The following is a 16,557-nucleotide window of genomic DNA, read 5'->3' as shown; positions in this document are numbered from 1 at the left end:
TACAGGAGATGGGATTCTTGTCTGCCTCCGCAGTGATCCGATGAGTTGGGGAGTCCCTCCGGGAAAATCCCGGGGGTACCCAAGGGAGTCTGCTTCCCAGCGGGTCCTACGGTCAGGCAGAGAGCTGTCCCATCTGGGTCGCCAGATTGTTTCAAAGAACGTCTTCAGAATTTCTTAGTGATTAAGTATTCTTTATTGTCGGCGCCGGGTGTACGGGGGATCCTTCCACCAATCCTACACACCCAGAGGGGCAGATTATCTTATATTTATATAATGAAACAATGAATATTCCATTAACGCCTATACATATTCATCACCTGAACCCGCCTACCCTCACTTCGTATGCTAATTAGCTTATCAGTCCTTCACGCTTGCGCAGATTCTTCCAAAAATTGTGGGCCGGGGTCTTTAGAATGTGGGCAGTGGTCTATGGGAGGAAGGCCGTAGGTCTTCCTCATGGTGTACTTTTCACCTTAGGTCTCAAAAGTGATGAGTTGGCAGACTTGTAGAAATCTTTCCCAGGGTTTTTACAATAACCCTTGTAATTTTACTCAAGGCCATCCTGCTGTCCCATTATCTCCTTGGTAGGGCAGCTTGCTTTGTACATAAGGAGGACAGCTCCCCTTTCAGAGATTTGCAGCTTTCTTGCCAGAACAGTCTCTATGATCTTTCAGACATTTTAACCCCTTTGTCGCTATACAATTACAAGCTTATTTATGCATTAAAATGAATATTGGTTTATGAATACAAACTTGACCATATTATTTACAGCTTATTCACATCATCACATATCCAGCACCTCAAGATTTGTTAGAGAAGGTTTTCTTGCCTATTAGGATTTGTGCAAAATGTCCACTGACTTCAGCTTACCCTTAGAAAAAGATGAAATCAGTCTGAATTACACCTCTCTCTGTACTCAGAGAAGTCAAACAGGGAACTGCAACAGGAAAATATACTTCTCTCTAGAACTGCACTTGCTGTGCTTTTTAACCTCTGTATTATTTGCTTTACATCTCTTTCCTTAAAGTTACTCCGAGCACCCACTCCCTTTCTCGTCCTGATCTGAGGTCCAACAAGTTTATAAGAAGGGATGTTTTTCAACCTGCCCTATCCCAACACCATGCACAGTGCATACAATCACTTCGCAGCAACTTACAAATCACTGCCGTCATCAGATGAGATAACTAACAAAAAAGCAGACAGAAAGAAATCGTTTAACAGACGGTCGGAAAATAAGGCGCTTGAGTGAACAAACCTGTACCAAAGGGGGGTGGGGGGGCGCGGAGCACCAAGACACCTAACCGGGAACAAACCCAGCCTTTTCACCGACAGCACAAGCCAAGCCAAAGGCACAACTCTACCGCACGGCCGGGCGTCACCCGCCGTCAAACGCGCTCAGCCGCCAGCTACCGGGCCCCCGGCGCCCCGCCACTCCGCTCGGCCGCAGCGCCAGCCGCCCCCGCCCTGCGGCGCGGAGCACGGCGCGGCCCCGCCGGCCGGCCGCAGGGGCGCAGCCTGCCGGAACGCCCGGGCCCGGCGCCGCCCGCGCTGGCAGGCGCGCTCCTGCCCCCCGCGGTCCCGGGACAGGGACCCGATGCGGAGCTCCGGCTCCGCGCAGGATACGCCGAGGGCCGCCAGGGCCCGCCTCGCCGGCGGCCCTCACGGGAAGCGTCACCCTCGCCCCGCCGGGGGATGCGGCGCCGGCTCTGCCCGGGCGCCCGCGCACCGCTCACCGGCGGGGACGCGCAGCCCCTCGGAGCCTCTGCTGCAGCCCGTCACCACCCCTCCGCGGCAGGACCTGCCCCGCCGCCGCCAGCTTCCCGCCCGGCGCCCCGCCGAGCCGCCCCCGCGGCGCGCAGGGCTCACCGCCGCCCCGCCCTGGGCACTGCCGGCAGGAGGAGCGGTGACGGGCGCCCGCCCCGGCCTTCCGCTCGCAGCAGTCGCCGGCAGCTCCCTCGGGAACGGAGTGGGTCGCACCCTCCTCCCACCCCACCCATCGCCGAAGTTCTGCGCCGGCCGGCCCGCCCCGCTGCGTTCCCGCTCATCGCCGGGGGAACCGCGCTCTGCCGCGGGGCCGTGGGGCGGGCCGTGGCGCCGGGCCCTGCCGCAGGCTGAGAGCCCCGCCGCGGGGGCAGGCCGCGGGCCGGGCCGCCGGTTCCTGCTGGGCAGGAGAGGTCCCGCGCCGTGTCGAGCGGGTCGTTCGTTCTGGGCGCTCAGCCGAGGGGTCTCTCCGGGGGCAGCTGCGCTCGGCTGCGGAGCTCCCGGGGGCGGCGGTTGCCCTTGACCCCTGCCGACAGGCTTCCCCAGGGCCCGCCGCCGGGCAGCGCCGGGAGCCGGCCGGCGCAGCGGCCTTCGCGCAGCAGCGTGCGGGACGGTGGCAGCGGCGCTACCGAAGGGGACTGTGGCGCGCTTCGCCCGCGCCCGCACATAGGGTACGTTTCTTCCCTGGTGATTCAAGGTTTGCTTTTGCTTTCGGAAAAGCTCAAATGCTTCCTAATACCGCAGACATCTGGGGAAATCCGTGGAAATTGGTATATATGTATATTGTGGTATATATGTATATTGTTTTTTATATATATATATATATATATGTTTGTTATATAATTAGGACAAATAGTAGTCGCTTGCTAAAGGAAATAATTTGTACTCTCCCATGATGTGTCAGCCTAGCACCACAGGGAGTTCCTTCAGGACTATACATCTGGACAGAAACACTCATCCTGTTATTTGCTCAGTATTGGGCAGTAAAGGCCTCCTCTGTGCTCCTGTTCTTTAATTTCCTGTTTCCAGTTGCTTTTCATCTTGTGTGTTGCTACACTGCTTTAATATGCCCAGCCGATTAAAACTGTTTTCTATGGGCCTCATCCAGCACAAATAAATTGAATTTGCTTATGTGCCATGCAAGATATCAAGATGCACGTGTCTATCCAGTGTCTGCTACATAGCATACAGCCCAAGCTATCCATTTATGTAAGTGGTATGTATGCCAAGCAAGTCTTGGGGGTCTTATTCGGGACTGCTGTGGTGTACTTTGCATGTTTATATGAAAGCATGTATCAGTATCTTGAAAAATCTGCAAAGTCCTTGAAGAGAGTTCTCAATCATTTCCAGTTATTCCTATGAGGCACGGTTCCTAGTTTTTCCCGTTTTATATGAGTTACAAAAGTGCTGCTGGCATTATCTGTAATTCCATTGGGTACTTTTTAACAAGGAAAAGCAGCCTAAGTACCTGTGCTGTGCTCATATCTAACTGCAGTTAAGGTGGTGGTAGCTTTTTCATTCTAATGATTCAGAACTGCCTTGAGAAACCGATTTGTGTCACGCCACAAAATGCTGAACGCTACCAATTCATGGTTCTGTGGGCACAAGTTTATAGAATAAAGCCAAAATTATTTTTAAAATTATTCCACCTCAAATTTAGCCTTTTTCCAATTCTTTTTTTTCTCGCATCCTACTTCCCCATCATCTGTTTAATGCTAACATTTTAATTCATTGCTTCAGTCAGAGTAACTTTCACTGACTTAGAGGTTCATTGTACGTGTAACTTTGGCTGAACAAAAACAAGAAGTGGAAGAAGTCCTAAATATGCTACTACTGTATACATTCTGTTCTTCTGTCTGACAGCATGGGGAGAGACATGTTACAGTAAGTTCTGTGTAATGAAGTTTAGTAATGGAAGTATCATGGATATTAAGCCTGAATACCGAAATTGTGACTTAGTTCCTAATGTCAGTCCATAACAGTAGACAATGTGACCACTTACTCCTAGAATTTGTGACTTATTTCAGCTGTAGAGAAAAAAAAAATCGTGAGGCAGGTGCATTTATATTGTTCGTAGTGTATTTCTTGCTCTTAATAATGAATTATGCCTTTGTTTATGTTTATACAAGCAGGTGTCTACTAGCATATTTTTTTAAATTAATGCTTTCAAGTAAATGTTTGTGTTCTTGTGGCATCCACAAGATGGCACTCGATTTCTTTTTCAATATCTGCAGGTTTGGGCACAGGTTTTGAGCACAGGGTTTACAATCCTATCTCAGTAACAGAACAGAGGGAACAGTAAGTCAGATAAATATTTGTTTAAGAGCTACGTGGTTAGTGTAAGTCTCACTGAACACTTATATTTCATTCTGTCAAATATTTGTTAAGCCTTTTTTTTCAGTCATGCTAGGTTGCTCTGATCCATGGTAGAAAAAATATTCATCCTCAATACTGGGCATGCTTTTCTTTTGTAATCAATTATACTTAGTTCAGCTTGGAGGGTGTATTGTACATAACTGGAATTTAGTTACAAATTTAGTAGACACGTTTCTTCAAAAAATGTAGTTGAATTTTAGTCACAAATATGTATGCCAAGAAGAGCAGTTTGGTAGCTTATACCTGCTGTTAGAAAACTCAGGCATTGTTATCACACACTGATGTATCGCAGTGATACCACAGAGAATTTCTGCTCTGTGCCAATGCTACATTTTTTACAGTTATTGTTGTTAGTGGAAAAGTATTTTTTTATACAGTACAGAAAGTCATACAAAACTAAAGGAAGGAGGGTAGCTTTCTTATGTCCAGGGAACAGCCTGCATTGGCCCTCACCTCTGTATTTTCAAGCTGCAAGGGAGAAAAGTTTTTCTACTTAAGCAATAGCATCAGAAAGAGAAGATGAAAATGGTGGCCCTAGTGACTCACATTGCAGGGAGGAGGTAGCAAAGGAAATGGGTGCAGTTCTTTTTTTACAATTTTTTTTCTTGCTTGCTTATTCATTTAGGTCATTTTCTTCCTGCCTTCCCTGGGTTGTACCTCAAGATGACAAGGAAGCCATGAGCAACAGAGGTTGCCATTACAGCCTTGTTCCCACACTAAGCAATGACTGAGCAAACGGGAACGATTCCGATGAAAATGTTCTCAGTGTTAAAAGGAACCAGATGTTGGTAATATTCCTGCCATCACCAATGTGTGATCACCAAGCACATGCAGGACACGTCTGCCTTTGTTACAGCACTACCATCTGTATACAACAGCACTGGGAACCTTGTTGAAGATATTGAGGGATTTGTGATACTAAGCAAGCCATGGTTATTGGATGTTATACTTAAGGCCTGTGTGTCCGCATGAGTAGATGCTGTAAGGGAACCTGCGAGTGACTTGTGCTGGCCTGTGTTGCACACTGATGATGTTATGACAGAGATGATGTTGTAACCTGTGAGAAGACACACATTCCTGTTACACAAAAGAAAAGCCATGACATTGTGGGAGGGAGGACAGAATCTACACAGCATGCTGTGGGGAAAATCCATCTGGGGTCCGTCTGATGCTGCACAAAAGCAGGGCACCCTGCATGCAGAAGGACACAGGATTTACTCTATATTCCCATTTTTGTTCTGCTTTATTAGAACAACTGTCTTTATTAAGCCATTTCTGTTGAGCCTTTCTTGCAGAAATCCAGAAACAGCCCTGCACCATTTCTCTCACCATCTTACCTCCTGACCTCCCCAGGTGCAGAAGAGCAATATATCTTACACTTAGGGCAGTACTGGAAAATACCAGTCCACATGTTACTCACAGTTGACATAATACATCAGATTGTTTTAATTGTTATCGTTTATAACAATTTTATTTTGGGTTCAATCGATTTAGGTTGAGAAACAATAAGCAAGAACAACCCCGGGTGCGCAGAGAACTCAATTAGCCCCAGCACACGACCCAGAGTTCTGAACAGCGTCTCTTATACCAGCATCGTGACCAATCTCTTCTCGCCGGATAAGCGATAAGCATCCTGCTCTTTCCCCACTGGGTCATCTGTGTTACTAGGGTACACCTTCTCCTCCTATTGGCTCGCCTTTGGCGCGCTTTTGAGCGCTTGGCATAGGGATTGCCTCAGGAGAAGGGGGAGTTTTCTAGTGGTTTCATTGTCTTAAAGGTGAAGCGCATCCGCCTGTTCATTACAATTGTGATACAGGTTATAGTGGTCACAAACTATTTTAGATTTACACAGGGTACAATTACACTTATCACGCTATATTCTATTTTGACATGAATTATCACTACGTTTATCTCATTGATTCATGTCTTAGTTTCCAATTCGATAACAGCTTTTCATGTTGTAGTCATTCCTTATTTCTAGTTGCATAATCTGTACCGCTGATAGTATTAATCAAATAACACATTGAATTAAACAAGGGGTAAGTAACAACACCCCCGCCCCCCCCCCCCCCCCCCCAATATTCCCAGGAGTACAACATTCAATTCGGTAACCCAATTACATACAACAATTGGTAAGATTAAATTTCCAACAAACTCCCCCTTCCTGTGCCAACAGGTAGTCCAATGCTATACTGGAACCCCAGTCGTTCTCTCCTACTTACTGGTAACAGAAGAAGCTAGTTTTATTGCACCTACTATACATAACCCAACCCAATTATTTGGCAAAGAGGTAAATGCTAATTTTCCACAAATCAAAGTGTGTCTCTCCATACACATAGTAACTAGTTACTCTGTTATATTTTTGACAAGTTTTACAAACAGATTTTTAGCAACTGTGGGAACTTCACATTTGACTCACGTTTCCATCTCATGATAAAACAAGCTAAATAACAACCTATGTTCTTTATCTTCTTTCTTTATCCATCCCTGTTTTCAAATCAAAGTTGGAAGTAAAAAGGGTGCCCACAACTTTCCACAGGGTTCCAATCAGGACCCATATCAAGAGAGGTCCATTCAGCATCATAATGCCCAGGGGTCACCCCCCCAGGGGTTGCAGCCCTTGGCAGACCTTGTCAGCTGCAGCACCGATTCCCTCCAGTCTTTACTACAGAGTGCCTTTCGCAGAGGTCTGGGAAAATTGGGGAAAAAGTGGGTTCCATCAGCTACTAAAGATAAATTGGTCCTCTAGTACTTTAAATTTTTGTAAATTCAATTAGAGTTGAATTTACAGTCCCCTTTTAGGGAAGTCAATATGAATTTCCCCAGCCGTTACATCAAGTTCTTTTAAAGGTAAGTTTGGTATCCCCAGGTTCAGTTACGACTCTCCATTCCTTTATTGGTCCCTTTACCCTTGAAGCATGTGTCCACCCCTTTTCAGCCGTCCTTATCGCCTTTCTGTAGCTAAAAGAACAAGAAATGGTCCTTCCCATTGAAGGTTAAGGCTATCTTCTCTCCAGTTAATCACCCAAGAGGATCCATCAATAAACAGTTTTTCCCCTTTCTCCAACTATTCTTTCCCTAGATCTGGTCCAATTTTTGTTTGTAGCTCTACTAAATCTATAGTTATGTTCAAGTATTGAGGTCTTCTCCCATTCCCCAAACCAAAACTGTGCTGGGTTTTGTGCTGTAGTCATCCTTAAATCCAAATCAGAAGAATGAATTAAAATAGCTTCATATTTTAATAATCTATTGTCGGTAAGCCATTTATGTGCTTTCTGTTGGAGGTTTCCTCTAATGTCATGGGGGACATATACTACCTTTTTGTCCCTCATTCGCTTCTGACAATCCTTTTTTAAATGTCCCTTCTGCCCACAATAATAACATTCGGGCATTTTCCCAGGGGAATCCTTACTCCTCTTCCCTGGAATCATAGGCTGTCTTCTTTCACCTTCTGATCTGGGAGCTTTTGAGATCATTTTCGGCTGTTCCCTTTGCTGAGTTTCCCGGAATGCCGCTACAAGTATTTTTGCTTTCTTTTCGTTTCTCCTCATCTCTCCGCACATACACTTTTTGAGCTTCCCTCAACAATTCCTGTAATCCTCGAACCGGCCAATCGTCCAACTTTTCCAGCTTCCTTTTTATATCCCCCCATGATCTGGCCAAAAATTGGGTTTTTTGGTATTGCTTCTCCGACTGGAGAGGCTGGGTCCACCCCCAAATATATTTGTAAATTTTTCCTCGGTCTCTCTAACCAGTCCGTAGGGGACTCATCCTTTCCCTGATGTTCACTAAAGGCCTTATTAATATTCTGCCCCCTTGATTCCTTGGATAATCAATTCTCTCAAATCTGACACATTGTGTCTATCACGGGCATTTTGGTTACTCCAATTCGGGTTTTGGTTAGGCCATTTCTGTTCCGCAGGAGGGCCTTGTTGATACCTTCCTTCCCACATCCGTATTCCTGCCTGTCTAATCATAGATCTTTCTTCGGCTGTACATAATATTCCCAAAATAGATAGTATTTCTTCCCAGGTATAGGTATTAGGACCTAAGAACTGGTCTAATCGTTCAGAGACTCCCAAAGGATCATCTAACAGATGACCCATTTCTTTTAAAGAATCTCACATCTCTTGTATTCAAAGGTACCGATAAAAATGCAATTCCTCCTCTATCTCCTCCCATCAGTACCTCTCGGAGGGAAACCAGAGCCACCGCTTCTTTTTCATAAATTTCATCTCTCTCTTTCTGTGCTGTTTTACTCCTGGTGTGACTAGAAGGAGGAGAAAGTAGGGAAGTCGACAGAACGAGGTCAGGAGGCAGTTGGGGATGTATTCTCTCCTGACGGCCTTCCGCATCCTGCCTTAAATAAGGCGGGGGTAAATTGTCTAATGGCTCCCATAATAACGTGGTTGGTTTAGTTTCCCTCTCCCTGCCTCCCTTTCCTTCTTTTCTCTTTAAGTAAATAATGAAGCCAACCTTCCCGTCTCCAACACTCTCCACAGCGCAGCATATTCACTTTCTTCCTAAAGGGCTCTTTATTATTCACCTATAAATTCAACGTCTTACAAATCCAATCATCAAAACATCCAAATATTGGCCAATATACATAACCGGATCGAATTTCCTCTCTCGCCCACACTTCCATACAGTAATGGACTTTTTTTTTTTTTTCCCCTCTTGAGATGGCCAGTAACCCCAGTGCCTGAGCATTGTTCCCAAGGGACTATCTAGGGGAGTAATTTTTGGGTATTCCTTTTCCGCCTTTGTTTCCTCTTCAAAACTTGACTCATATTGGCCCATTTTAGAAATTTTGCGGCAATTCCTATCGCCTTTAGCGACCAACAACCGTCTGGCAGGGGGTCCGCACCCCCCTACGATATCCGGGAATATTACACCCTTGGTTGCCGATACCAATGTCTACAGGGGGGCTTGGACCTGTCACCCACCTGCGAATCCTAAGCCTTTTACAGTGGTTTCCTATCGCCCTTAGTTACCGGTAAGAGTGTCCTGCAGGGGGCTGAACCCTTCACCCACCCACATACCCTATAGGAGTCGAGATCCCACCCACGAATCCTAAAGGAACCGCTTCGGTCCTTCACCGGCCAAGCCCCTCCCGGGAGTTTGGAACCGCGGTTAGAAGACCTCCACACTCGCTTCGGAATTCAAATCCTGGCTCTGAACCTAGAGTCCGTTTCCAGAATTGGGTTCCGTCTCAATCACACTCTTGCACACAAGCAACCGATCCCACCCAACCGACCGGCTTCCCTTATACTCACGACTCCGTCGTCTTCGTTCGGATCTTCGTGCACCAGAATTACGGGCCCTTTTTACTGCAGTTTTCTCCTGGGAGCTCCAATCCCTTTTGGTTATTGTTTCTCTTTTGTTCGTTGATCTCCGGAGACTGACCCAGACCGCTACTCCCGAGCCACAACCTGTGGGGCGCCCCTCGGAGAGCCACAGTCCAGGAAAGCACAGCGAGATCACGTCGGGGTCACCAAATTGTTATAAACGATAACAATTAAAACATTTTTATTTTGGGTTCAATCGATTTAGGTTGAGAAACAATAAGCAAAAACAACCCCGGGTGCGCAGAGAACTCAATTAGCCCCAGCACACGCACCCAGAGTTCTGAACAGCGTCTCTTATACCAGCATCGTGACCAATCTCTTCTCGCCGGACAAGCATCCTGCTCTTTCCCCATTGGGTCGTCTGTGTTACTAGGGTACACCTTCTCCTCCTATTGGCTCGCCTTTGGCGCGCTTTTGAGAGTCTCAGGGTCTTTGTCTTCTTGGCGCGCTTTTCTAAGTAGCGATTGCCTCAGGGGAAGGGGGAGTTTTCTAAGTGGTTTCATTGTCTTAAAGGAGAAGCGCATCCGCCTGTTCATTACAATTGTGATACAGGTTATAGTGGTCACAAACTGTTTTAGATTTACACAGGGTACAACAATTACACTTATCACACTATAGTCTATTTTGACATGAATCACGACTATGTTTATCACAAGATCTCCCACAGGAGTGCCTGAAAGGTCATGTGTTCACATCCCAATATTTCTGTAGTTTCTTGGGAATAACATATAGGGTAATTTTACGATGGTTGTGTACAGAAAGACTGCCCAGAGATTAATTTTGTAAAAAATAGATGACTTGCTGAAAAATGTTCTGCTGATCCTAGTAACCCTGCTATAAAAAAAGAAATCCACAAAGATAAATAATGTACAGCAAAGACATTGCTGAATGAAAACTCAGAAATAACAGAAGTACCGCCAATTTCACAGGAAGTTGACAAAATCTCACCATATCACACACACAAAAAAGACACAGGGTGATATCTGAGTAGATAGTGGAAGCTTGCTTGATGACAAAGAAGGAGCAAAATAAAGACCACCTAATATTGTGCATGTTAGTAATATTGAAAGGAGCTTTAGCTCCATGGTCCTGCACTGGCATTAATTTGTTTGGATGTGGTGGAAGCAAAGTCTTGATACTGTTGCAGAAAAAAAACAATACAATTTAGATGAGTTCAGAGCAGGAGCAGTTCATTACTATTGATACAGGAGAGAACTCTGAGCAGCACAATGACCATCCTGTCCACAGGAACTCTGCCCAAATGGGGCAGTTACAGAGCTGATGTATCTGCAGGTTATACAACTCCTTCTTCATCAAAACTCAGCTAAGCAGGATACGGTAGATAACAACATAGATTTAAATCCTTCAGTTAAGAAAGCTCTATTCAGTACATCCTTTTACAAATAATCCACTCCTTCATAATTAAATCTTGTTGACTGGCAAGACCATTAGCTGCAAATGTGTCTTAACTAGGGAGGCCTGCAGAGGTCTGCAAGACATTAACTATTTTGCTTCCAAAGTACCGGATTCTTTTTTTCCCTGCTTTCTGAAAGTAACAATATCAGAGAACATAGCATGAAATCATTTTAGCTAGATACTTTATGCCAACGACCCCGAAGTCTGCCACATCAGCAAGATGCAGGTAGGAAGCTAAGAACCAGAATAGCCATTTGTGCAACAACTGACACGAAAACACAGACATTGTAAAAATGTATGTGTTACAACTAAATCAGAGATGCTGTTCATGTTATGAAGGACCACACAGGTTTAACAGTTTCTAATGGAAAGGAAATACATGTTTATCTAGCAAAAACATGAACACAAGAGGATATAAAACAGTTTATTGTGAAATTGTTTCTCTCTGCTATAAAAACTAAATAAAACATCTTCAACAAAAGGAGGAAGGGCAAAAGAGGCTGGAATTTAAGTGAGAAAAAATCAGCTGTGAAATAGTAATAGATCATGGAAAAACAAAGGAAAGGCTTCAGCAGATCATTGCAGAGGGAAAGTTGCAGTCTTTCAGAAGAAACCTGCAATTAGATCACCTTAAAGCAACTGTGAGACAAGAGTTCTGAAATTTATGAAATCACAAAAGTAAACCAGCTCAGACATTTAACTCAGAACTCCTGATGAATGCATGCATACATACATATTTTAGGGTTTTTTTTTTAATTACTGTCATTTGTTTATTTTTACTTTGGGAAAGGGGACTTTCTAGGATACTTGGGACTGTTAGTAGAGAAAAATTGGAAAATTTGGAAAGGTTGAAGTTAGTAGAACTTGTTAGTTTCTCAGGTTAGTGTCTCAGGAGGAGCTTAACATTGTCTTCATGGTTTAGGTTTCCTGTGGTTAAAATACAAGCTTTTTCTGGCTTTGCCAGAACCATCTTTGATCACTCCTGCCAGAGAAGCCAGCAAGAGAAGGAGTAATTCATTTCCCATGCAGTCGTACTATGCCAGACCTGCTTCTCACTTCTACAGTGCAATCAGAAAATCATGCTTTTTTAACTGGATCAGAAGCAGCACAATGAGAGGCCCCTAATTTACCCGGTACATGTTATGTAGTTAATCTCAACAACTCAAGGCTGCAATCCATTTTTATTTCTAATTTCTAAATCCATTTCTATTTTTGATTGTAATTGGAGCTCACCGCTAACCAGTCTCTTGGAAGAAGCTTGTCCCAGGATGATCTGACATCATTTGCTCATATTAAACTAATTTTAAATTCACCTGAAGAAAACCTGTCTATCAAAAGTATGACAATTTGTAAAATGAAAACAGATAAAATTAAAAACTGTTTCTAATGCATATTACAGATATTCATTCGTACAGAAAAAGCAAGACTGACCTCCCCTTATTAAGTCTCACCATGACACATGCCCATCTCTGCAACTGAGCAGCACTTGAACATGGCAGGTCTGCTTGTTTGCCTCAAAATCTGTTTCCTGATCCTCAGTTTAATTGATCAGACTCTTCCAACTGGAAAGAGATGGGAGGGGAAAACTGCTCCTGGCAGACTGTGGGGTCAGTCCTTGCTTTCTGAGCAAATGAGTTGACCAGCAGCTTCTGCCTGCCCCAGTGCCTGGAGGTTAGTGCTGCAGCCCAGGCTCCTCAGCAGATTCTGGGGCTTCTGGCTGCTCTCTGCCTGCATCCAGCTAAATGCATCGGACCCTTTCTCAACCACTGTTTGCACCCAGGCTGAAACTCAAAGAGACACCATGAAAAAGCACCACAAAAATGTGTTAATTCAAGATGATGTTACTTGTCGATCTCCTAACCCCTCCCAATGGAGCACAGAATAAAAGGCAATGCTAGAAGTCAAGGGGCCAGGGCCCAAAGCAGAAAACTAACCCCTGTCACTAGCTTGGCCTTAGTCAAAGGAGTTATTCAAATGGAGAGCAGTGAGTCAAAGTGGGCCAGCTGGATTACAGTGTTTGTCTCTTCTCCTTGCTCTTCTGTCACTACTGGAGCAGGTTCCTCAGCCAGGAGCAAGGGCTAGCCACAGGACCAAAGGCACACAGAGTGATTCTCTTGGCAACAGGAAACACTGGCACCATCAAGCCTTCAAAGTATTTTCTGATTAACAACTGAAAGCAGTTGAAGAGCACCTGCTAGGTGCATTCTTTGTGAGGCTGCTTTAAGACCAACAGTGAGGGTGGAGGGGCTGACTAGAGGCAACAGGCACAGCAGGGGCACAAAGAAGCTCCACTGGCAATTTCTGGGTTCTGTTTTGCACACAGGAGGAGGGAGGAAGAACACAGCCTCTTTCAGCTGCAGTGCTTTCACTCAGAGGCACAGAAAAAATCCATCCATTAATTAGGTTCTGTATTCACATATATTGAAAATATCCTCCAAGCTATTTTGCCTATGTGGTTGAGGAGGTGTGAGCCAAGGAGGATGGGGGAGCAGTAAACGGGGGGGGGGGGGGGGGGGGGGGGGGGGGGGGGGGGGAGGTCATCAGGATTTGTCAAACACTGTAGCTACTCTGTGCATCTTGGTAATTACACTTCTCTCATTCTTTCATTTAGGATGAATGCCCTAATCTGCATCTGAGGAAGCTTAGAAGAAGAACGTTTAAAATATTTCATTAGATACATGTGACTACAGGCACAGTGTGTTTTTTGTTTCCTACAAGGGCACAGGCACTATCAGAAAAGGGCAGAGCAGTGTTGACTGAACAATACATGAGGTATACAGATGATTAACACAGGGAAAATAATTAGCACTCTTTAATCATTTTACTGCTGCTAAGTGCATCCAAGCCCCTGAGAGCATCCCGTTTCTGAAGCAATACGAAGCCAGTGGAAAGGGTAAAGATATCATGCCTGACAGTTGTATTATTTCAGCTCAGCAGCAACTCCTTACATAGACAGAATAGCAATTTTCCAATATTAAAGTGGTTTTATGTAAGTAAAATATTTTAAAAGGCCCAGAAGGCTTTGGACACTTGATGTTCTGGTTAGAATGATGCCTTCTGCCTTAACCCACTGTGGCCCTGTAACTGTAGCATCTGATCGGTCTGGAGGAAAACAGCTGCAAACCAGGTGTACTGGTGCCTGGGTCCTCAGATGTAGGACTTTATATTTTGCTTCATGAGGTTAATCTCTGACCATTTCTCCAGCCTGTCCAGGCCCCTCTGCATGGCAGTGCAACCATCTAGTCTAGCCACTCCTCCCAGTTCTGGATCATCTGCAAATATGACAAGGGTGCACTCTGTCCCATCAACCAAGTCACTCATGAAGAAGTTGAACAGTACTGGCCCCAGTACTGACCCTGGGGTACACTGCTAGTGTCTTGTTCCTACCTGGACTTTGTGCCACTGATCACAACTTTCTGGGCCCATCCATTCAGCCAGAGTTCAGACCACCTCACTGTCCAATTTTCCAGCCCGTACTTTTATCAGTTTGTCTACAATGATGTTTTGGGAGGCAGTGTTGAAAACCTTACTAAAGTTGAGGTAAAGAACATCCACTGTTGAATCCAGTCTCCCTCAGATGCCAAGCAAGTCACCTCATTCTAGAAGGCTGTCACGTTGGTTAAGCATGATTATCCCCTTCATAAATCATGGTCACTTCTCCTGATCACCTTCTTGTCCTTCATGTGTTTGAAACTCATTTGCAAGATTAGTTGCTTCATCACTTTTTTAGGGACTGAGATGAGGCTGACCAGCCTGTAATTCCTCAGATCTTTTGTCTTGGCTTTTTGGAGATAGCAATATCATTTCTTCTCTTCCAGTCTTAAAGGAAACTCTCTCTGTCATCACAGCCATTCAATGAATGGTCTTGCAATGACATCACGCAAGTCCCTCAGCACTCGTCCCCATGGATTTATATAGTATGCCCAGTTTGTTTAAGTGGCCCCTTACCTGGTACTCATCCACTGAAGGTAAGTCTTCCTTGCTCCACACTTTCCCTAGCATCTCAGGGACCTGGGATGCTTAAAAGCTGATCTTACCAGTAAACAATGAGGAGGGAAGGCACTGACTACCTTGGCCTTTTCCATGTCTTCTGTTACTAGGTCCTCTGCACCATTCAGCAGCAGGCCTATGTTTTCCCTAGTTTACCTCAGACCCCTGATCAGGTCCCTGACCACACAGGGTCCCTGGAGCATGGCTGCTCCAAAGAAAAGACTCCTGCCCTGTGTTGCAGAATCAAAGCCTGCAAAGTGTGGCAGGAAGGGACCAGGCTGCTCTGATGGCCGTGTAACCCAGCAGGACCCTTTGAGGCAAATCAGACTGTTTCAGGTCTGGTGTTTCATTTCTGCAGATGGTCATATCTCCTACAAAAAGCACTAATGGGACAGTCTGATTTGCTCTTAGTGATGTATACCTCCTCCTCTCTGGGTTGCCTCTTCTGCTCTTCCTGGCACAGCACCTCAGCAAACCCTGCCACCGTGTCAGACCTTAGAGCAAAGCTTGCTGCGTCAACACCTCCAGCATCAGTTTGATTCCATGTTGAGTCTCCCTGGCTGTTCTGCAGGATTCCCAAGGGGCTGCAACTCCCGTCAGGCTTCCTGCAGCAGGCCCTGCCTCAGGGCTCACTGCTCCACTCTCCTGCCCAGGCCCTGGCAGCAGGGCTGGCAGAGCGTGGGGGGCACTGGGTCCTGCAGGTGAAAAGCAACTGTGCTGAGAGCACACCAAGTGTGAGGAAGAGGAACATGAGGAGCTGGAGGAAGCACAGGAGAAGCAGAGTGGGCATTGGGGTGATTTGTTCCTTGATGAAGGGGTCAGAGCAGGTATTTGCTCCTTCCTAGAGCTCATCCACATGAGCAGGGGCTGTGGGCAAGTGGCACGTGTGCAGCCTGGTTCTGCACGAACTCCCACATGTGTGCAGCAGTGCACATGTCCAGGGCAATAAGCCAGTCCCTACCCCTGAGCAGGTCTTCAACTTGGATCCAAACTGTGCACAAGCCCTTCTATCCCACAGCTTCCAGTGCTGCCTGAGTGTCCCCCAGGGCAACGCACACTTCCCTGACCGAACCAACCCCAACAGATCCTCTGCCCCTGGGGCTGTGCAGCCAAACATGCATCTGCTGACTACTGTGGGGCTGGGAGGGGGGAGACAGCCCTGAAGTTTGCTGCCCTGTCCACCACAGAGTTCCCACCTCTGCACCTTCCTCTCTGCCCCCATTTGTCACCCATCAAAAACCCACAGTGACAAGGCCCAGTGCCAGGCTGGCTGGGCTGTCATCCTTTAACACAGGGGTCCCAAGCAGGTCCACAGCAGTGGGACTGGTTGAGAAACGTACTCTTCCAGTTCTCTCAATCTCTCATGCCACTCCAAAGCACACATCCAGTCCTCATAGAGATCAGCTGACAGGAGTTTGGAGGGGGTGTTTCAGAGCAAGTCCTGCAATGCCAGGATCTTCAGATGAGGCTTTGGACAGTTCTGCTGGGACCTCAGGGAATATCCCTGTGACTCTGCCTTAGGAGGAGGCAGCTTGGTTGCAGCCACCTGCTCTTGCAGATACCCATTGACACTGCCAGAACAGGCAGCTTCCAGGCTGCATGCCAAGCGATCTTGCAGTCTGTTAACAGGATACCACTCTTCTCTACCTTCTCTTCACGCCTAAGT

General features: G+C 46.1%; 1 long non-coding RNA gene across 1 annotated transcript; it reads right to left on the bottom strand.

Annotated features, from left to right (window-relative positions):
• Nucleotides 1–5,350: 5,350 nt before the first annotated feature.
• LOC129734714 (uncharacterized) lies at nt 5,351–9,968 on the bottom strand. The gene is made up of 2 exons (XR_008730234.1): nt 9,414–9,968; nt 5,351–7,092 (listed from the first exon to the last, which is right to left on the bottom strand). It is a non-coding gene; the product is annotated as an uncharacterized LOC129734714 (long non-coding RNA).
• Nucleotides 9,969–16,557: the final 6,589 nt, after the last annotated feature.

The sequence above is a fragment of the Falco cherrug genome, chromosome Z (genome assembly GCF_023634085.1).
Source record: "Falco cherrug isolate bFalChe1 chromosome Z, bFalChe1.pri, whole genome shotgun sequence".
In the NCBI taxonomy this organism is placed as follows: domain Eukaryota; kingdom Metazoa; phylum Chordata; class Aves; order Falconiformes; family Falconidae; genus Falco; species Falco cherrug.
This window is presented reverse-complemented; position numbering and strand designations above follow the sequence as displayed.